This window comes from Struthio camelus, chromosome 5 (genome assembly GCF_040807025.1).
Source record: "Struthio camelus isolate bStrCam1 chromosome 5, bStrCam1.hap1, whole genome shotgun sequence".
Lineage (NCBI taxonomy): Eukaryota > Metazoa > Chordata > Aves > Struthioniformes > Struthionidae > Struthio > Struthio camelus.
In genome coordinates, this window is record NC_090946.1 from 44,302,537 (window position 1) to 44,325,035 (window position 22,499).

The 22,499-nt window shown below is 38.0% G+C and overlaps 1 protein-coding gene across 15 annotated transcripts in view; it reads right to left on the reverse strand.

The window, feature by feature from the left end:
- SIPA1L1 (signal induced proliferation associated 1 like 1) overlaps positions 1-22,499 on the reverse strand; it is a 229,065-nt gene that overhangs the window by 156,652 nt on the left and 49,914 nt on the right. For 7 of the 15 annotated variants that reach the window (XM_068946113.1, XM_068946103.1, XM_068946110.1 and 4 more), the window contains one exon: positions 13,959-14,057. The exons of the other annotated variants lie outside the window; for them this stretch is intronic. The gene's annotated coding sequence lies outside the window, so the exon portion shown is untranslated. The remainder of the gene's footprint in view (positions 1-13,958; positions 14,058-22,499) is intronic. 15 annotated transcript variants of the gene reach the window in all.

Consider the following 22,499-nt stretch of genomic DNA (forward strand, 5'->3'; position numbering starts at 1 on the left):
CCCACACAGCAGAGAGTGAGGGAAGAGAAAAAAAACCACACACACTTGCAGAGCTGAAAAAACATTGGTGTAGGCGTACATAACGGGAGAGGGAAGAACGAACTTCGTTCTGCCAAAAAGGGCTATTTTCCTACATCACCCTTGAAAGAACTAAAATACATTACTTGAAGAGAATTCAAAAGATTTTTTCCCCACTTAGAACCAGATGTCAACAGCAAGCATTACAAGCAATTTGGGAAATCCTTGCAGGCTCATCTCCTAGATCCCAGAATCCTCCAAACCGAACAAGGAATAGTTCATTTCTCCATCTTTCTGCAGCAGCTTACAAAAGCTACTCTCACAGAGCAGCAATTCACCCGTAGAATAACGGTTCAAAGCTTTACAAGCCTTATATAATCAATAATATTAGGAAGTATTGAAATGATATCTAAAGCCTTCTAAAAGGGGGGGGGGGGGGGGAAGAAAATTCCATCCAGTTCACAGAGTTTCTAGAAATAAGATTTTTGCTAAGAATTTGTAGCATTCATTCTCTTTGGAATCTAAGGGAACTCAACATTCCTGAAAAACAAGCTATAAAAAGGTAGAGGTTTCTCAAAGACATACATTTTTAAAAAGAATTTTCTTCTCTAGCCTATACAGCCTCCAGTCTATTCATCTCCCAAGAAAAGAAAACAGACCTTTCAAGTCTCAGTGAAGAATATCCTTCTGAATTTTCTTTATGGAGGCAACAACCAGACACATCAGAATTTGTAAACAAAGGACTCTACACAAAGTATTCTTGTGCCATCATAAAGTCAAGAAAATATTTTTAATAGGTCTGTCTTTCCCCTCATAATAAAAACAACAGGCTTTTGACGCAAGTGCCTTAGTGGATTATTACTTAAGTTACTATCGCAGGAATGAAGACAGCCACTAAGGCAGCCAGGACAAGCTTCATCCATGGACTTCGGCGGGGGCAGGGACGGCGATGACGACCTCTGTTGCTCCCATGCCTTCGGATACCAGCTTGCAACCTATTTTAAGGATTCCAGCCGCAGCGAGCTCGGAGTTCAACACCTAATCCCCCTGAGTGGCTGGGCTGATATTTTCAAAGGTTTGGGCTAGCAGGTGACTGAATTCCTGCACCACAGCACGCTGCACCACAGAGAAAAGCCTACACGTCGGTACTCTGGAGAAGCCACAACCAACGAAAGCTCTTGCGGTGCTGAAAGGTTCATCTCCAGCCAAACATATGCTCTACCTAAAGATCTGAATGCCAGAATCTGACAGTTATAGATAACATTACTACAAAGTGTACTCCATTTTTATACATCTTTCAATTCTTTGATCCTTAAGCACCAGCGGCTCTCACGCACACATGCCAGAAACACGGGTAAGACAGAATTTTCAAAAGCACAAGGCCCGACTTTCACACTTGCTTGCTTTTTCACACTGCTTTCACTTACTTGCTTTTTTGGCAAGTAAAACCAGCACACTTAAGAGGCCATAGTTCAACTCTTAAGATTACTCCTAAAATACAGGACAGTTGCTCCTCAAGGTCACTGAGGCACAAGTCCTACCAGGTCAGGAACGAAGGAGGGATAGATAAAGCGTCAAAGGGACGTATAAAACTCACCAGCATTAGAACCTGAAGAAAAAGGAGCATCTGAAACAACTAATACGAAACGGAAAATGAGGGGAAATAAGAGGAGCAATAATGCAATGCAGAAACAAGTACAAAAAAAAAGAAAGAATTAAAGGGATGCATAAAGTAGTAAAAATTCAAATTCCCTGGTTTAGGAAATTTTTAATCATTCCAGCAATAGAAGTTATACAGACTTTTAATGAGCCATCCTGACTTTCACCCTTACTCTCCCCATCAATGCTTATACAGTATGGTGATATACTATTTTTGAAATATTAAAATAGCCTCTCTATATACTAAGACATGTATAATTCTAACAGACCAAAAATGAATAAAAACTCAACCAATGAATCATATACACAGAATTTACACCCTATTAAGAAATACGCTTTCATGCTCAGCTTGTCAAGCTAGAGAACCTTTGCTTCAAGAATTACTGCCAAAAATAATTTGATCTGTTGTATTCCTCCATAAATTTCATTTTTAGGCAAAGTTAGATTTTTGGTCCTGTTAGGCTTCTACAGAACAGCCCAATGGTAATGTAAAAGGCTGTCTTTTACCTGCAGGCTCTAAGATCCCCAACCAGATCAAGATTAGGAAACAAAAAACTAACAGCACTGATGATCGTCAGAAGACAAAGTCAACATTCAGGGACAATACTTACTTTTTGCTTTTCAGACACTAAGATCCCTAAAAAATTTCTAAGGCAGACACTGCTAATAAGAAGAAAGCTAGTGAAACCATTTTACCTTCTAATTTACCTCTGTAGAAAGGCAGTGTAGAGAAAGAGAGATTTGAAACTAAATTACGCTTCAGTTGTGAATGAAAAGAGATTCATGGGTGGGGGGGGGGTTAGAAGCCTGATACAGATTTATATACAAATACTTTTAGCATAATTACAGTATCAATCAAAATTTGTAACATTGCATTCTATTCTCCAGTTACTTTGACTCCTGTTGACAGGGCAGCAATCACTTTAATTCTTGACGTTCTTAATGTTTTTCTCTAAGCAGGCATGGAACAAAGTTTCATTTAATCTCATTTTACCTCAAAAACCTTATTCTAAAGATGTAATTTCCACAACATCCTCTCAGTGCAGAAAGCCATACCCTTTCCTGATTATTCACAACCACCACGGCTTACATACTTTCACACTGAATCCAGTCTTTCTAGCCACACGATATATGACTGTACTAGAGTGTAAATGGCTTTACATTTACCTTGAATATAATTTCACATCCTCCAAGTAAACATATTTGTACTGAATATTTGTACTGAAGAAGATACTGCTCATGTGAAACAGTTTCTCATCTATGAAGTAATACTTTTGTCCAGTACTGAACCGAAATGAAATACCAAGGAATTCACAGAACATAACCATGAAGATGCAGACTCCAGAGTTACTACAGACAAATTAACAGTAAACACCTTAACGTAATTATATGAATGCAAATACTGAAGTTTGAAATCGAGAAAAACAACAAGAAACGCAAACAGAGTCTACTCCCCCTCCCCCTGAAGTACTGAGCCTCACTTTTCACTGTCCAACGTTCCCTCTTTACAAGTCAGGCTTTCTCTTCAGAAAAGTTGCCCTATTATTGCTCAGCTAACCTTGCGTCACAGCTAAGCTAGAAGAGCAGCACAGAATTTTCCACTGTTAAGGAGCTACTGCTGCCAAGCAAAGAATTGACGATCTGTCTATGGGAGAAAATGCTGGAAGAAGAACAGGCAGCAATGAGTTCAGCAAAAATTTGTAAACTCACAGTTTGAAATCTCATTCTTTCTCCATTTTGCTTTTATTTTTTCTTCTTTTATGTGTGATTTCACATCATTTGGCTGCTGCTGAAACAAACGAAGAACTGAGGTGGCATCTCTACTGACTTAGGTACCTATCTGGAATTTGTTTGTCTATCAGGACAGAGGAAGTACAGTGGAAAGCATGCCACTCTTGGAAAGCTTTTTACTGATAAAGTTCAAAGAGCTTTGACAATAAGGTAAATATCATTAAACCAAACAAAGGGAGAAAGAAAAAAGTTGTTTAAAGTCAACCAGCAGAGTCAGAATTATATTAGTCGTCTTACTTCTAGCACTTGTGGTGCAGAACCATGACTCCTCTTCATACAAAAGACTTTCATCAGCACTTTGACGAACTAATAATACACATAATTTAAGTCACCATACACTAGCCAGGTAAATTAGACACCCAAAAGAAGACTGCAGAGAACTGCCTAACAGTTAACAAATTAAAAGCTATGAAGTGCCTTACTGAATGACATCAATGCAGACTGATCAACCAATACGTTTCTACTGAAATGTAACAACATTTGTAAACAGAGAAGAAAACTTTTGCTTTCCTGTGTTACAAGCTGTCCATCAAAGAAAACTGAAAGACATTCATCTACACTATAAGACATCTTTATTTCCATCCTACTAAGACATGCGAATAGAAATAATTCAAGACACTCTCTGGCCATATCCAGGATTTCTCATTTTCAGTGGAGATGCATCTTTTATACTTGTATTCCACAGGAATAGTCAGTATGTTATTCCACAGATCACAAACGTCTTACATTTCCATACCCACTGGACTAACTTGGCAGGCTTGGTAATTTCAAATAGGGTGGGTTTTTTCTGTTCATTTAAGGACTGCCATGCTCTTTGCCAGCCTAAGAAAAAAATTTAAGAGGGTTCTTTGCCTACTTTCCCAGGAAAATCACAAACTATTTTGTACTCTTCTGAGCAGACAGCCCATTTATCAGCATTTCAAGGCATATCGCTCTGTAAACATTTCAGCTATCCTCATGGTCACTTGACTGATCAGTGAACAAAAAGCATCTGTATCTCTGCTTAGACAGCGTCAATATAATTACAGATTACATGAAAAAAGTTTGCAAAGAATTTATTGAAAACAGACATAGTCTAGCAATTTGACCACAAGTCTAAGAGCTCTGCATAACTCAGACAAGCAATTTTACTTGTCTGTTCTGTAATTTTCCCATTAATGAAAATAATATTTACTTCACAGGAGTCAGAATGATTAATTTCCATGAAGAGCCTGAACCTTAAAGAAAACTTCTACATTCCAAGAGTATTACCAAAATTATACAAAGTAAAAGAAAACTCAATGTTCATACAATTTCTCTAGAAATTTCTCTCGTGCCTAGCCACGAGTAACAGCAGACTCTTCAATGCAGATTTCTACCAGAACAGACAAGTTTTGGAATGTCTTGATTCTTGTCCGTTCTGAAGTTGCAGCAGTTTTAGTAATAAAATGAGATGTAACATCTTGAGAATTTGGTCCTCATGTATCCACGAGGAGAATGGAAAGCTAGATACAGAACACTCTGAACATATTACTTTTAATACACCCAAACCAGAAGAGAAATGTAAGAAAGTACCTCATGAATCCAGAGACTATTAAAGTAGTTAACTATTAAAGATTCATGAAAGTCTATGCTTAGCGTTAGCTGTTCAACACAAGGCTATCAAAATTATCCGGCTCCCTTCCATGTACTACATAATTATTCAGATACTATTCTTAAGGAGGACTTACTATTATGGAACCATTTATGCCCAGACTGTCTGTTCATCGCTAAGAACCTAGCAATCCTCACCTTTTTTCTTGAGTTAAAAATAAAGTGATTTGGAATGCCTACGTTTCAACGCAAGAGTCTCTCATTCGTTAATATATACACGGAAGCAGAGATTTTCAAGAATATGCACCTTTCCTGGTCTTTTAGTGCAAACAGCACTGGGAAATTAGGCCTGCTTCAGGTAGATTACATTGGGTGTTTTGAATTAATTTATGGTGCAAGTTTGATAATTGACATAACAGTCTTAAGAAAAATGGTATTTGTCAGAGCAGGTATCCGACGTGTTAGCAGACAGCATGTCAAACACTACACACCACCTTAACACAGACCTTGTCACTGGCTACATCGTTTACTACAGACTAGACATCCTTCTAAATAAACTGCAAACCTAGGAAACTGGATATAGGAACACTGTTACTAAGGGAAATTAAGTTATGAAGAAAAATAAGTACCAACAAAGCAGCAAGATTATCCACCCTTTATGAAAGCCAGTATGTGAAATATTCACACGTTGCCACAGACCTGAGGTTCTGCACTGCAGTATTCTTTAATTAGCGCCAAAAAGCAACCTAGAGCAGAAAAAAAAAGGGACTTAAAGAAATCTGCTACAGCATTAGATTAAGTACAGTAAGCTTAGTTTATTTTTATTTTACAAAGAGATATTGTTCTCACGAAAAGTTCAAAAATTTCAGCAATTGTAAACGTGGCAGAAGCAAGCTAATACAGTTAGGTAGTAATTACAGAAAAATCAACAAAACTAACAGAAAGTACTGCTAAAAAGGGCGAGGTATATCGAGATATAGAGAGGCCAGAGAACAAACAGATTTTCTTCCAAAGTCATAGAAGCATCGTGAGGGAGGCTGGACATCTCCTATCCAGCCTGCAGCAGTATTCCACCCGCAGCAAGCAAACTGTTCTCAGCAGCCCATCTTAATCAACACAGCAGCAGGGGCACCCTGCCCTCACACATTATTCAGGTCAGCTTCTTCACCAAATACACTCTGCAGATTAGATATTTCCACTAAGGAAGAGAAATTTCACTAATCTTATGACAGGCTAAAGAGTTCAAATGTAAAAGGAGAACTAGTAAGTCAGCACAGAAACTGTACCCACTACAAGTAAACACTTTTCAAGAAATTTCACATTCCGTACAGCATCTTATTCTCTAGTCCATCTGAGTTATTGTCCATGAAAGTCAGGAATACACAGAAACAAATCTTCATTTGCTTTCCTATACCCTTAAGGCAGAACATGACTCTTCTTCTAAATAAAAGCCTTGAGAAAAGCCTGTTCCAGTGATTCATTTAAATAAACATGCCAGAAAAGGTTTACATTCCATCAGCTGAACTTGGTAAAAATAAAAAAAGGTGACTATCAATCTTGGTGAAGATTAACCTGTTATTCTTTAGTTTTTCCATTGAAAACATTTGTCTAAAAAGGCATCAGACAACAAAAATTTCCCTCACTGAAATATACTAATGGAAGTGCTACAAAACAGTGTTACTAAGTAGAAGCTATGGACTCCACAGGACACTTAGGTACTTTGAATGCCTAGATATAGCTACATGTCTTTAAAAAGATGGCTAATCACGTACATTAAACAAAAATAAAGCAGGTGAAAAGTAATCATTCTCTTTGAGACACTACGCATGTTATTTCTATCTAAAAAGAAGCTTGCCTGTGTGGAGTGAAACAGTGCAAGCATTATCAAAATTATTGAACAATTGTAAGACTGGCTTTAAAAAGCTGTGCCTTGGGAACATGCAAACAAACCTTCAGTGTTTCAGAAGTAGGTAAACCCTTCAAAGACTGCCTCAGTTGTCTTGTAGCCATTTGAATCAACAACCCAACAGACTTTTTTTCATACATTTGGAGACCTGTTCTGAAAATCTGTAAGGTTATTATATGATCCTTAACCTCCATCCACAGAGCCCATCAACAGCCTAAGGCAAGTCTTAAATGATTTTATGCGATTATAACATGACAGTGCTATTACTACAAATGCATGATGGTTTTAGCTTCTGGTGGGATTAGGAAAAGCATGGGAAAGAACACATTAGCAATTGATTCAGGTGAAATTCAAACAACTTAGAGCAGCAACTTGGAGCACGAGCAGAACTTGAACAAACTCTACGCAAGTAAGCGGATGTGCCGTGACAGCTGATTTCCAAAACGTCCTACTAAGGCTACCTCGAACCCAGTATGAACCATGTGCTTGCTCGTGGGGGAGCTCCCTCCTCCTCTCTTTGGAAGTGTTCACTTTCAACAGGATCCACTTCCTTGCTTCAGCCCACTGCGCAGCCACACGCAAAATACTGTGGGGGGGGGGGGGGGGGAAGCAAGGAGGGGGCAGCTGAATGCGGGGTGGAGGATGAAGAGCAAGACAATCCCTTCCAGGGGCCACATGAATTCATGCCAGACTGAAATGGTCACACAACCACACGTTACAGGTTCATGATGGAAACATCATAAGTTTTCCTAGGGTTTCCTAGTAAAGGTCTAAAAAAACCCCAATAGTTTTTAATTCAGTAATACTTGTCTTGGCAATTGCCAAGACAGAGGATTGAGTTCTGCAACACTCAAAATGAAAAAAATCTCACCTCATGAGCTTTATTAATTGACTTGGACAACTGTTCACGGCTTTGGAGAAAGAGAGGTCTGAATTTTTGCTAAAATATTAATTTTTCTGGTTATCAGTCATTTTAAAAGCTGTCAGTACACTCCAAAGCTGCGTTTGGATGCAGAATTTGACTCAGGAGATCCAAAACGGAGTATATGAAAAAATTCAGCAGACCTAGCTACTGCAAGTCGTACAGTTTCATTTCTTAGAATGACTTATATAGTGGGAATTGAAGATGAGACTTTGCAGTCCTGACGTCCCACAGACGGGAAATAAATCAAATTAAGTCCAGACTGGTACACTCTGTTAATACATCTTCTCCTGATCTGTAGCAAATAGCACCATAATTCATATGTAAAACTGTTCTGCTACATCAGTTCTCAGAAAGGTGAAATGCTTATCTAGCAATTACATACAAAAACAATTGGTTGCCCAGTTTCAAATACTCGGGCATTATAGCATTATCAGTATGATCTCCTGAAAGGTATTTGAAATACACAATAAAGTGATCCATCATCCTATATATCACTTAAATATTATGGTACAGAACAATCAAAACTTCAACTTTTGACTATATGAATAAACAGAAATGTTGATTCATGACAAGAGAACAGCTCCAAGTTTGAAGATGCATATTTTCATGAGATTTCTGAGGGTACTGCATACTTGGAACCATAATGACCTAAAAGGACTTCCCATCAGCAGGGTTTCAACCACCATGGTCACATAAAGCAGAAATACTCAGAAAATAGCACTCCATAGCACAGGGAAGAGTCTATAGAAGCAAACTAATAGGTCCCTCAGCACGGGACTGCAACTGCCACGTTTAAACAGCACTGGATAGATAGAAGTATGCTGCTAATCCACCCGTGAATTTTATAAGTACTAGAGTGCAATCAATCTATCCAGAGATCAGATATTTACCCAAAATAGCATGCAAGGTACCTGAAAAAGCTGTCATAACAGGTTTGAGCAGAGAGTACTTCGGAGAGAGAAGGTACTTCCATTGCACTGCTCATAATTCTTGTCCTTACACTCTAACAGGATCTTGATTTATGGTCTCAGGTCGTTTTCAAATTCTGAACTATCTTAATCATCACTATTTCTCACAATTCTCTGGCATTTTGAAATATTTTGGTACCAGTCAAGCAAAAGGAAGGCTTCTTCCATCATCATACCTGGACTCACAATTGTAACAAATGCTCTCTCCCATTACCAAGCTGCCTGCAAAACTCAACCTTTGTTTAAATGCTCTTCTCAGAAGGGAAGATTTCACTTACCTGGAAAAATTTTTACATGTGCAGTGAGCATTATTTCTAATCCCTGCACCTGACAGCAGTTCAGGAATGCTATTTCACTAAAAAGAGGACTGGAATATAAATACAGCAAAACGTTCAGAATGCAAACTAAATTACAGCAAGCTATTCCACCCAGGATAACACGCGTGTTCACAGATTAAGCATTCTGCTGCTTTTCCTCACTCAAGCATCTATTAATTTTATGTTACACAAGTTACTGAAAATAAGTCTTAATATGCTCACAATCAAATCTTGGCTATGCACAGTAATGACAGAAAAGTTATTAGAGTCCATATGAAATGACTAAATCAGGAAAAACACAGCCGCGACTGCAAACACCAGGGGGAAATAAAGGATGTCAGCGTTAACCATCCAAAATACTCCTTCAAAATGAAGATAAAAAGAAAAGATCAGATCAGAGATGTCAAGACTGAACAAGTCCTGAGTGCAACCTATCTTAAAACCTTTCCTTCCCATGTTCACTGCCTGCAGACAAAGGAAGCACCAGGCACACTTGTCAGAGTCTGAGGACACCTTATCACCTAAGCAAGATAAATGCAAACTGTATTATTTTAAGCCAGTCACTGCCTCAAGAAAGACTGTGCTTAGTGCAACGGCGGAATAACTTGGCTGTATGATAACGCACACAAAATAAATTTGGTTATCAGGAGATTATTATGGGAACACTCCCCTTAAAAACTGTCTACTCATACATGTGCTGTGGTCATTATATACAAATATCATCAGTTCAGGTTATGATTCACATTCATTCATTCCCAAAAATTGTTACTACGCCTAATTCTGGAAGAAGGGGGAAGGAAAAGGGAAATGGCAAGACGCCAAAAGTTCTCTTAGTTGAAGAGATTACTGGCTAAAGCCTACTCTCTTTTACAAAAGCTTTTGTGGACTTCAAAAAGTTTATGAATGCGTTCTTAAATACAAACTAAGGCTTAAAAACCAACTAAGAAATACAAACTAAGGCTTTCAAACAAAACTATCTTTAACTACGGTTGTTAGTATTCTTTTTATATATCTTTATATTCACAGAACAAATACAACATTGCAGAAGTTGCAGGATTTTTTTGCTGCTGCTGCTGCTGCATTTTTATTAAGCTGATTTTGAAAACCTTCTCTTTCTCAGTAAAAAATATAGATATAATGGGATATCTGCCTTAAAACAAACTCTCAAGCAAAGGTTTCTACCTTCCTCCTCTTTCCTTTCAGACATTTGTTGGCAGATAGTCAAGAGGATGTTTACAATAATAAAGGATGTTTACCAGTCTTCCTAGGCTAAATTCCAAGATGTTGGTGCCTTAATAAAAACATCTGACCACGCCTTTCAGCGATCAAAATACTGAACTTGTAATGTATTCAAATAATTCTATTTGAAAATACTGATCTTGTAATCACATCTGCAGAGATGCCTTCTTACACATACCTGTGTCTAAATCCCCAAACCCAATCCTGATACAACCTCTGTTCTATTTAAATATTACTTTAATGCATAGTAATTCTCGACAACACTCTTGGAGTAAACAGTCAGCAAAAGACTTACAGGTTTGGGAACAAAAACATTTAAGAGTTATTGGTTATCTTCATATTGCCATTTTGACTAAATATGCTTTTCAAGATAGCAAGTGAAAGTTTTGTAAACTGTTACTAGCTAAGTCAGAGGCAGATTGGCATAAACGTCACTATTCTAACAACACAGAAACAAAAGATATACTAGTATATTGGATTTCCATGGGTTACACAAGACATTGTTCAACATGAAAGTCCAGGACTAACCCGTGTTCCACATGTAATCTCCTTATTGCAGTCTTCAAACATTCCTGCTTACTGCAATTCTGTGAAACAAGTACAATTATTCCATTTTACAGAGACGTAACTGGGGTAGACATAGTTGAGGGTCAAAGGGTCTCTCACCAGGCATAGCCCAGCCCCGAAGGCACTCCTAGGGCAGCCAACCCCCAGTCCAGTTCCGTATTCCATGCACTTAAATGCAAGCACACATAACAAACCATACATAACTGCGTTCAGGCAAAGTTTATATCATCACAGTGGAAAAGGAAAAAGCAAGCGAACGGGAGGATACTCATGAGCCGCCCAGAGGGTGGTGAGGACTAACCCTGCCTGACTCTGTCTCCTCTATCCTGCTGACCCCGCAACTACCCTTTCAGGGTGGTTTGGGCTTTGATCATACATATATGCATATGTATATACATATACATGTATACACACATACACTTAACTGTCATTGTTATTCAGTCATACTTTATTTTGTGTTACTACATTTTAATATGGTTTAAGCTAGTCTTCCAATTACTCACCACCAGAAAGGAAACATCTTAAAAAAACAAAAAGAAAACAAAAATCCTACACACCACACTAAGGCCTGCATCTCCAGAAGGATTCACTTGCTTAAAGAAAGAGTTTGGACACGTGCATCCAAGATTGACACATACAACTCTAGTTTTGTCCTTCAGGGTTAAACTCTTATGGCATGACTCCATGAATATTTTAGTCTCAAATAACTAGGAACTGCTGAAGAAAGTAGACTCATCTCTTTCCACCTTCTCAACCCTTTCGTGTGCTGTCATCAGCAGTCAGTTGGCAATGTGGTGAACCAGATCAAGAGAGTCAACTCATCTGAAAGCTGAAGTTTCTTTTGCAGGTTAGCTTTAATCAAAAGCTATTTCCAGGCAAGTTCACTGGATTGCTACCAAAATGCTTATGCCAGCAGGAGGAGACATGGGAAAGTGCAGGGGAGTCCAAGACTACAATTTTCTGCTGTAATCAAGGTAATTTATGCTGGATTGAAATTACCCAAGGGGCTACAATATTAATCACCTACATTTCCACAAGTTATTTTCCTGAGCTTCTGTTCCTGTTGAGAACTGTTATTATCTTGATACCCAGCAATAACTAAACAAGGTAATCAGGTTTGGATTTTCAAACAGGATCCTCTCCCATCAAAGGCGCACCAGGGCCTAACCCAAAACGTCTACCACACAACCAATAAACCAGAGCCTAATACAAGTACCTCAAAAATGGTTCAAGAGGACTACAAGATCCATGTGAAACAGTTAACGTAGACACTTCTAGTCAAAAACTAAGGAGGTGACAGCAGTCTGAGCAGTAAAGGGCAAGTGGGGCCTTTATCAGATTTGAGACAATGGAACTTTTTCCCTTGTTGGTGTTGTTGGGTTTTTTTTATTTTTTTAATCAGTAGCTCCAAGTCCTACAACATATGATGAACTGTAGATGATTAAATCAAATAATTTCAAAGCGCTCATAGAACTGTCTGCTAAAGACACTTTACTTAAAAAAAAAAAAAGTTAAGCTGTGTTTGAGATTCTTAAAATCAGTATTCATTCATAATTTTTTTTTCGTTTTGAAGTCGTACTAATATACTTTTTAAAAGAAATTCTGGAAAATAATACCATATATAGAAAGACATGAAAATAACTTTAGATGATACGTTCAGCAACATTTAAAGTATTTTTAAATTCAACTTTAATTATGTTTTCAGTTCCAAGAGTCTACTTCAGCACCTGGTCCAAAAAGAGGCTTCATCTGGACTATAAGCGTAATTACAACATATACAGCAAATATTTAACATATTTTACTCCAAGGAACAATTTCATGCTTTTAAAACAAAGGAAATCAAAATACCGTTACGAATTTTTAATTTTCTGTGACCTAGCAACAATAACTAGTACTTTTCTCACTGGGTAGAATTCTTACCGACTGAAATGCCAGTAATTTCCCTGTAGACCAAAGCGTATCTTACCAAATGACTACTATGCCCTAAGGAAGTCATAAATTATTAATTGCACAGAGTGATTTGATATCACATTGGGAGAGGAGGGGTAGAATGGAATATATGTGATGTCAATAAACTGCAATTTGCTTCAAAACAGTTTAATACATTATCACTGATTTCACCAACAGTAGACAGATGAAATAGGTAAACGACATGCAAGCTCCTGCTTGAAAATACACGCGTCTTCAGAAGAGAGAAAGTTTCCATGTAAGTCACATCACGTCAATCCCCTAGAATCTAGAAGATATCACTAGCCCTGAAGTTACCTCTTCTAAAGACTAACTTGACTTTACAAGGTGAAGGAAATTAATTTGTGAATTTCAAATTCACAAAGCAATACAAGCAATTAAGAGCACTGCTGCTGCAGTAACAAAGACGGGGAGGAGCATCGAAGCAGCAGATATATTTCATTAGGGCACCAAAAGGCTGGATTTTTCCCCCATGGATTGAAATATGTACACATACGTATACACAAACACACATATAGTCCTATACTCTAAGAGAAAGGAGGACAGAAAAAGAAAAAAGGATTTAGCTAAAAAGCATTTATCAAAAAAGCAATGTTTTCATATTTCAAAGTTATACTAACATAGGAGTGTAGTTAACACAATTTGAAAGTATTCTGTAAATATACTCAACTGAAGGCTTATTCTAGCAAAGAATGATAGTTAACTGAGAAGTCACCTGTATTTTAAAGAACTTGGCTGTCACGTGCATCAGTAGCGAACATGACAGGTTTAGTTAAGTGAATTATTGGTGCTTCAGAAGGACAAACACCAGGCAAGTGAAGAAAATGCCATACTTCATCACTAGATGCAGTCATAGGAAAAAAACCTGGAAGGGTAACTTCCACAGAAGATCGCCTCCCAAAGAACAGCTTACTGTGCAAACTATCAGATCTCAGCAAAAACTCTTCAGATTCCTCCACTGCCTTGCTCCAACATTTGGAGGTCATGCCATCTTACTGCAGCTGACCTGGCCAGAACAGAGGACTCACCCAAGGTGAAGCAGGAGAGTCAGCAAGACAATCCCAGCTGGATTCCAGGAAACAGGCAGGGATTGCCATTCATTCCACAGAAGAGGCACTTTGGGGGTCCTATGACAAAGATGAGAACTACTTAAACAAAAATCATACCCATTCACCAGAAGGACTATAGTATACATAAAATAGGAAAAAGATTTGAGGGGGGGGGATTTACCTATTTTGATCCCTACACTTTAACATCCTTTTTCAGATGCTTTATATTATTCAGTGTTTGAGAACGAAATTTGCGGAGTTGGCATTAATGACCTGTACAGGGCACAATAAGATTCCAGATGAGCTTCGTAAATTCAAATGTAAACTTTGCCAAAGAGTTACATGTACAATCTTCTGGTTGCACGCAGTTAGCCAAGAAGAATGTCTGAGCTTCATGGTGAGAGAGAAGCTGCAGCTCAGCTGCATTCTCATTTCTTTCACGAGGTGAAGCAATCAATTCATATTATGGAAAGAGAGATATCCATTTTCACTGTTCTGGAACAATTAAGTTTCTTTCAGATACCTTTTGCCCATATTCACAAACCTGCATATAAATGTATTTATATATAAAGTTGCTGACAAGTCGCTCCAGAAGTGGTGGATACTAGTTTTCATTTCAGAGGCACTAGTTATTTCATTTGCACCTCTCATGTGGAATCTATTACATGTGACCATTGCTGTCCAAGTCATTTATAGTAACCCAGCTACTCTCACAGTCTTTTTCAGACACTTGAGGGGAGCGCTCCTACTGGATGATATTCAATTCTCCGTAGGATCTCTTTCATCCAAGAAGGTAAGAGAGGAAGAGGATTTGTCCAAGACAAGCCATCACATTACTAGATTTTTTGAGACGACGACGAAATCTCTCAGTTAGCCTTTTCTACTACATCAAAGTTGTCTTTCTGAAATTGGTATAGCTATTGCTGTGTCTGCTACTCAGTAATAAGTGAAAAATGTTTAGGCCAGCAATCCTTGCACCTTAGAGAATAAGAGGCAAAGACATAGGGTCCTTCTCTCAGTCGAGTCACCATCTGCATTAAGTGGTGCATCCCAAACGCTGGAGCCTGTCTCTATGTGTTAGATGTTAAAACGGTGTTAGGAAACGCACCATTTCATTATATTTGGTGGTTAAAATTGCAGCCTGCTGTTTACTGTGTACATTTCTGAAAATTCAGATGATAAATACAAAGACTAGCCACTAATAAAACAGTTTGACAAAAACTGTCTGGATCACAGAAGGCCTTCTCAAAAAGTAGGAGAAAACTACCTTTGAAAACTTAAAAATTCAACAAATTGAAATATGAATAAGCAAGTAAACCAAAGAAGAGCTTCTCAGACTTCTTTTCCTGGTGTTCTGAACGTTCCCTCTTTGCAATTCCCACCACAATTAAAGAGTATAATCTTAAGAAAAAGTCCAAATATCCTAATTTATTAGGCACAACTGCAGGATCCAAAGAACTTTGCTCCACTTGTGGAGTTTTGATTACCGAAGTAAGAACACCTATGAACTCAGGTCATATTTTAAATACAAAACATCACTTGGTCCTCTGTCACTTGAGTTGATCACTGACAAAAAGTTTCTTCCTATACTATTTTAGTTTCTCACATCCAAAAAAAATGTTTATTTTTAAGTAAAAGGTTATTTTTTCCAGCCTTTTCATATGACCAAAACTATATTTAAATCCATACTTATTTTTAATTGTAATAAATTTCCTAAAGTATACTTAACACGTATAGTGCCATCTTCCTTTTTACCTAGAGAATTAACCATATAAAATAGACACATTTAATCAAATTCAAAATAAGTGACTGACTTTTGGAGAGCACTGTACAATATTTTTGTGGCTTATTTATATTGACTTTTTCCCCACCTTTGGGGGAGGGGAAAGAGGAAAACAATCATGTGAATTCGCATGCCCTCCGATCAATTTTACTCAAACGTGTGTGTTAATGGAGGCATTATTGTTACCATAGAGAACAAGGCTAAATAGCAGCAACAACTTAAACCAGACATGATGCTTTTAGCCTCAGACTGACCGTCATTCTAACCTTTAATCAGAAATCTAGAAATAATGGCTATTCACAACATATACTTTTGCCATGCAGAGGATAAAACAAAGATAACATTCCTCATCCCAATCTCCAAACCAAAAGGCATTACCACCCTAGCTGGTGGTTTTCCATGTATCTCTTCAACAAGCTGAACAGTAAAATCTTAGAACTAAAAACAGTAAAATTATAGCAGCAAATACTGGATTTGGTGAATTTAGCAAGGGTCATAGTTTGATGCCCAGTCTAGAGAGACTGCAAGAACTGAAGGTATGAGACGAGAAAGCAAAGCAAAGCCTATGGAGTTTGGACAAAACAAGCAACTAAAATATTCTTCCCAATAACGTTGAGATAACCAAGGAGTTTAAACCTCTCCAAGAACTCAGGGAGACAACAGTAGTTAAAAAGTAAAGTTACATGCAACTTCACGTGTATTTTACCCACTGCAATTAAAATGATCTAGGCAATTTGTTATACGGGATATCAGAGTTAACACAACCCTGCCTGGTTTTCACACATCTGCGGCAAGGCAAGCAAAGTTTGTCCTTAGGAAATGGACATAGAGTTGTGCAACACAGATACCAGCCCCTCTGGAGGCTTATGCCTACCACCTGCTGATCGTGCCATTACCAAACGACTTACTGGTGGGAATAACATAGTAATCTGAGCAGGAATTTAAAAATATCTTAAATGTAACAGGAAGACGACAAATCTATTAAGAAACATTTTGCAAACCAAGCTCGAGGAACAAACCTGATCTAGTCTAAAGTGGAATGCTACCGTTTGGCAATGTTTTGTATGTTACAGTATTTCTAGAAATACCTTTCAAACAAAACATCTGATTTTTCTTACTCTGTAACTCATTTAAAAAAAAAAAAACCACAGCATGTAGCATCTTAAGAGGTGCTCAGAGGGCAGCGAAAAGGTGACAGGCCTGAAAAAAGTAGGTTAACCTGGAGCAGGTTGTGGAATAGTATGTAGAGAAATGTACTTGCTACATACATGTGAAAACTAACTCTTCCTGCTTTTCAAAGAGCACTCATAAAAGGTACAACCCAAGAAACAATCATTAACTTTTAACATGTGACCTTCATAAAAGGTTAGATTTCCAGATCTTGCGAGAAAAGGATAAGGAAGCGTCGCACTGAACTTCTGAAATAGGTAAACAAAGCAAAACAAACCAAAAAAAAAAAACACCACCCACAAGAACACAGCTTTGATGTGTGAACATAGAGTAAAGGCTGTTGGCGGTTTTTGGCTTTTGTGGCTGGAAGAACTGGTCACTCAGCTTTTGCCACCTTAAAATTAAATAAAAACTTGGGGTATCCTCCCTGCCTCACAATTAGGGAAGCCAGTGGTCCAATGAAACTTGCCTGCTGTTTTTCATGGTCCTACTGTCCCAAAACTCAAATACAACACAGGAAGTTATTAATAGTTCTCATTTAAACTCTGACTTCTAACAACAAAATTTCAATTATTTTCTAGCTGGAAGAGTCTCCAGTAACAATTCTACTTAACCCTGGAAACACAACCTCTTCAAAAAAAGTATAAAACTTAAAGAAAGAGCTCTGCAATGCTTAAGAGCATTTTATTCACGGGAATATTCCCAGCTGAAGTTAATTGGCGTGTTCGCAAACCAAACACACCCACATCTTGTTACATTCAGAAACTAAAGTTGTCCTTAAGGTAGGTATCTTTCTTCCCTAGAGAGAAAAAATGAATTTAAGTGCCTTCTCCAAGATCTTAAAACTAGTTAGCTGGGAAATCAATTAAGAAATATCTAAATTAGATTTCCAAAACTTGCTGCCTCTGAAATGGAGCAAGTTATAGTATTCATCCGCTCATCCATTTGTCCTGCACAAATTTGACACATTTATTCTGAGTAAATATTCACAGTAAGCGTAAAATATATTTTTTATCATATTAGGATTTGAACACTTAAGTATGCACTAAGTTTAAAAAAAAAAAAGTTCCTCCCACCCCTGAATAAAACCACCTTGCAAATCAATACAAACAGTAAGCGAAAAGACGACACAAAGAATCACACAGACGTATGCTTCACTTGAAGAAAACTCTCATGAAAGTTTATTTTGCAAACCTGTTCATGGATATTGCCTGGAGTACACAAAACACGTTCAGTTCATTCTAATACATTGTACTAACTGTTCTATGCTTTTAATTCCAGTTTAGCTTTGCTGCTACTGCCAGCTGTTAAGGTAAAATAAAACTTCTGCCAAACTCTATAAAATAGAAAATATTTTACAATAGAAGGATGAATGAGGTGCATTTGCCAAATGAAAGCATGATTGCTTTGGGTCAGCCCTAGATAACTAACAGTAACACACACACACACAAGCCTTATAGAACATAAGGAATTTATAACATCCACGTGCTCTGCACATGAAATTTGGCCTATAACTCGGAGAAAAATGAGAATACTATTTTTAGCTAGAAATCAGGTATTTGCAAGGTGAGACCAAAAGGTACTTCCCCCCTTTCTCCAGCATTACTCACATCATACTAACATGATGGAATTCAGCTCCATCTGACAGAACTGACTGAGAGAAGCAGCCAAAGGTGTATCTGGAGGTCACAGAAAAGTAGGTTCACAAATCAGTTATTTAGTTTGAGGAGGAGAGTAATACATAAAGAGGGGCGTGCAAGGAATAAAAGGAGGATACTTATCAGGAATTGCATCACAATGTAGTTTCTGCATCACCACTGTCACGGAATGCACAGTCACCCATTCCCCAGCACTGACAGATTATATACATACATACTATATATATGTATATAGAGAGAGGTATATATAAAGATATAAACAGACATATACAAAATATTCCCAGAATGTACCAATTCTGTACTTAGGAACAGACTGTGCAAGTTTACTGCAAAAATCTGAATGTTCTGGAGAAATATCTGGAGTCAGATTCAAACCATTGCATCCACCAGAAGGCATTATCTGTAAGAAGATACACTGATGACAAAACTTACCTTTCAGTTTTCTTACGCTTTGTTTCCCTAAACCTAGGGCAGGAATGCAAATATTTTTACTGGAAGGTATATTTTCAGTACAGTCTGCTCCAAATTTTGAAACACAAAAGAAGAAATACACCACAGTGATCTTATTTCTTTGATTAAGGTATTGGTGCCCCTGTCCCAAATATCCCTTTGCATCTTTATCAAAACGGCCATCCTCTAGCAAATTATCAATAGCAGAATATCGATATCATTTCACTGTCCAACAAGTAAGTAGAAGTTATATCATAAAGAGTTAAGGTGAAATCAGAAGAGAACGTTCAGAGTTACATTTTTACTTAAGTCCCATCATTCCCATCTGGAAGAGATAGAAATTTGTATGGCCTAAAAGCTCTGAATACTGTTTTACAAGGTCAGAAACATGTTGAAGCATCCCAGGTTGTTCTTTGCTGTACCAAACTCAGCATCTAGCCTAGATAAGCCAGATACCAGGTCAAGAGACCAAGGCTTTGTAAAAGTATATGGGAATCTTTCAAACTTTTACAAAGCGCTCAAGTATGACACGTCATGCGTGTACCAACTGATGCATAAAGAGATGCTATAAAGACAGACGAAATAAGCTTAGATTCTTGGAGGGGGGATAAACCGATACCCAATCCACTTGGACGGTGATTGGGCAAAGCCACTGACTTAGCTAATGGAATAAGGTCCAAACAGTCTGAGAAACTGAGCTGTGTCCTGATCGAATAAAAATTGGCTGACGCTTTTTTAGCATCCTAGGTACGTTGCCTAGTTTTTCCTTTACAGGCATGAAGTTTTTCAAAAAGAGATTAGTAAGTAAACAAACTGAAAATGAAAAATTGAGGGTGTGGTCCAAGGAAAACATCACATCATCCTGTGAGAAACAGTGAATGGTCAGTCTTTCATGAGAGGCTCCCGACATGTTTAGCCAATATAAAAGAGCTCTTTTACAGTAACTGGTAGCTTAAAAATGAAGCAAGGAACATCACTTCCCCATCCAAATCTCTCATGCTCCCCCTAGTTCAATTGAAGCATCCACTAGCTATACCAGAGCTAGTGAGCAGCACTTTATTGCTTAAGAACACTTTGGTAAGCCTCTCAAATGAGATGAACTTCTTCATTAAAAAAAGCTTATTTTCAGTGATAACATGCTGCTATCGGTCCCAGGTGTATACTCAGAGATGAGGAGAAGACCACCAGTGTGGCAGAAAGGAGGGCTAACACAGCCCCACAGGGATCAACAGGGCAGCTATTTGCTCTGGCTCATGTCTGCACAGCTGTACCTCTCTCCCCCTTATCCCATCTTCTGTCCTAGCTGGCAGCTACACCCAACCCTGTATAATTAAGATTCAGCTGAATGTCAACGCAGTTAATACCACTTTTAGTTAGTTTTTTCAGAGAATTGATTCAAAATTTTACATTTCTGGAGAGTAACTGCAGTTTCCTTTTAAGTCTTATAACACAGGCAGCTAAGGGTAAAAACAGATGAGCTAGGAGATATTCTTCTATTCTAAGATAAGCTCATGAAACATCATGAGTAGGAGTTATAAACTCCTGATACTCCCTTAGCATACACCCTGGGTGTGTCCATCACATCAGTCAGATCTGGCACTCCCTCTGTTTGCAGTTCTGACCTGAAATCCAAGAGCTGAATCGTTGCGGTTGGACAGAAATGAGGCAACAGAGACTACCATAGTCATTTTTGTAGCCTCACCCTTAAAAAATTTTGGAACAGTGAGAGGGAGAGGTAGGAAGTGGTACATGAGTGCTCTTAGAGCACTGGGGAAAGTTTCCCCTGGTGCATCCCACAAATGGAACATGCAGGGCAAGCTCAAAAACAGACCTCAAATAAATCATTTTTGCATATGCAGGCCGTGATTTTCAAAGGGCCAGAATCTCGCTGAAGTCCCACCTTGTCAGTTAGCATAGAACCTATTCACAGTGCATTTTAAAGTAAACAAATGAGTCACCCAGATCATCACGTCCCTTGAGATTGTTGTGCATTTCAAATTCCCTTCCTGTCCAGGAGAAAAAATGAACAGGGCAGAGAGATGAATAAACAGAATTTTTTGACCGCAAATAAATCCAGGTCATAGATAGCACCTGCCTATATAATACTATTTCAGTCTCACTTGAGAAGGAAACACGTACTTTTCAGAATCAAGATGTAAACACATTAGAAGACGCCTGCTGCGGCCCTTAATATCCCTTATATTAAGGTACTTAAATCAGTTATCTACATAAGAATTCTAGTGATCAAACTACAAACATGCAGGTAAGTGAAGTAAGCCAACAGACTTTGATTGTGACACCCAAGCAGTAGGCCAATTAGTGCAGAAAACTAGCCTGAAATTGGTGGAATTGTCAAATTCTTTCCACACACAATACTACAGACTGTTTTAACTTTGGCCTTACATAGGATTCTGTCCTCAGGTTTGAGAAATTCTGCTCTCATCTATTCAAGTAGGAATGACCTAAAATATGGCCTTACTTTGCTCACATTGACCTTACTATGACCGTACTGTGGTAGATCTCATCCTTCCATGCAAGTGCAGGCATTTCCACATCCCTCTGAAGAAACCATACAAATCAGCATGCACTCCTGCCTTTATTACTGCATTTTTACTGAGAAGTAGATTCTGGCACTTGAAAACATTTTCTTATAACAATTAGCAAATAAGGACATGCAGGGGGGAAGGGAGGAACGCACACGTAGACTGAGTGACCAGCAACAAGATATGCTTTTCACTGAAAAACTAAAAAAAAAAGTTATATATATATATATATAAAATGTGTGTGTATGCGTGTATACACACACACACACACAAAGTGACAGAACTCATTTTAAAAAGGAGCTACAATAAGGCCAACTCCTAAGGCACACAGACAAATTGGCTTTATAAGTGTCAAAGAAAAAAAATTTTGTGCGCTTCAGCCAAGAACAACTTAAATATCGTATCACTTTCAGTTGTTTAAGTCAGTCATTTCACAAAACTACCATGCCATCAGTAGGTTCAGTCTAGCCCCCAGCCCTTTTAGCATATGTCTAACTGTTTGGTTGTTTAAATGATACTACCAAACTTTAGCCCACAAATTTTCATCTGCAGACCAAACACTGAACTCATTCACTAAAAAAATAAGTTATTAAATTTTAAAAAGTATAACAAGCAGATGTATAAGATGATGTATTTTCATGAGACCCTGAGGTATACTGTAGTTTGGACACCACAAGATAGCCCCTCACCAGAGACCTACAATTTTAATTTGCAATTGCTTTTATTTTCATTTCACAACCTGAAACTTTTGGAAAATTTACTAAGAAAAATTTTAGCCAAAATAGGAAATGCAGTGAAACGCCTCCATTTTAAGGTGCATCTTCATCTAAAAAGGAATCAGAATACTCTGGAACTAACACATATTTTCTTAAGTGGGATGGAGGAAAGGAAGAAATGGAATTTACACAATTGTTTC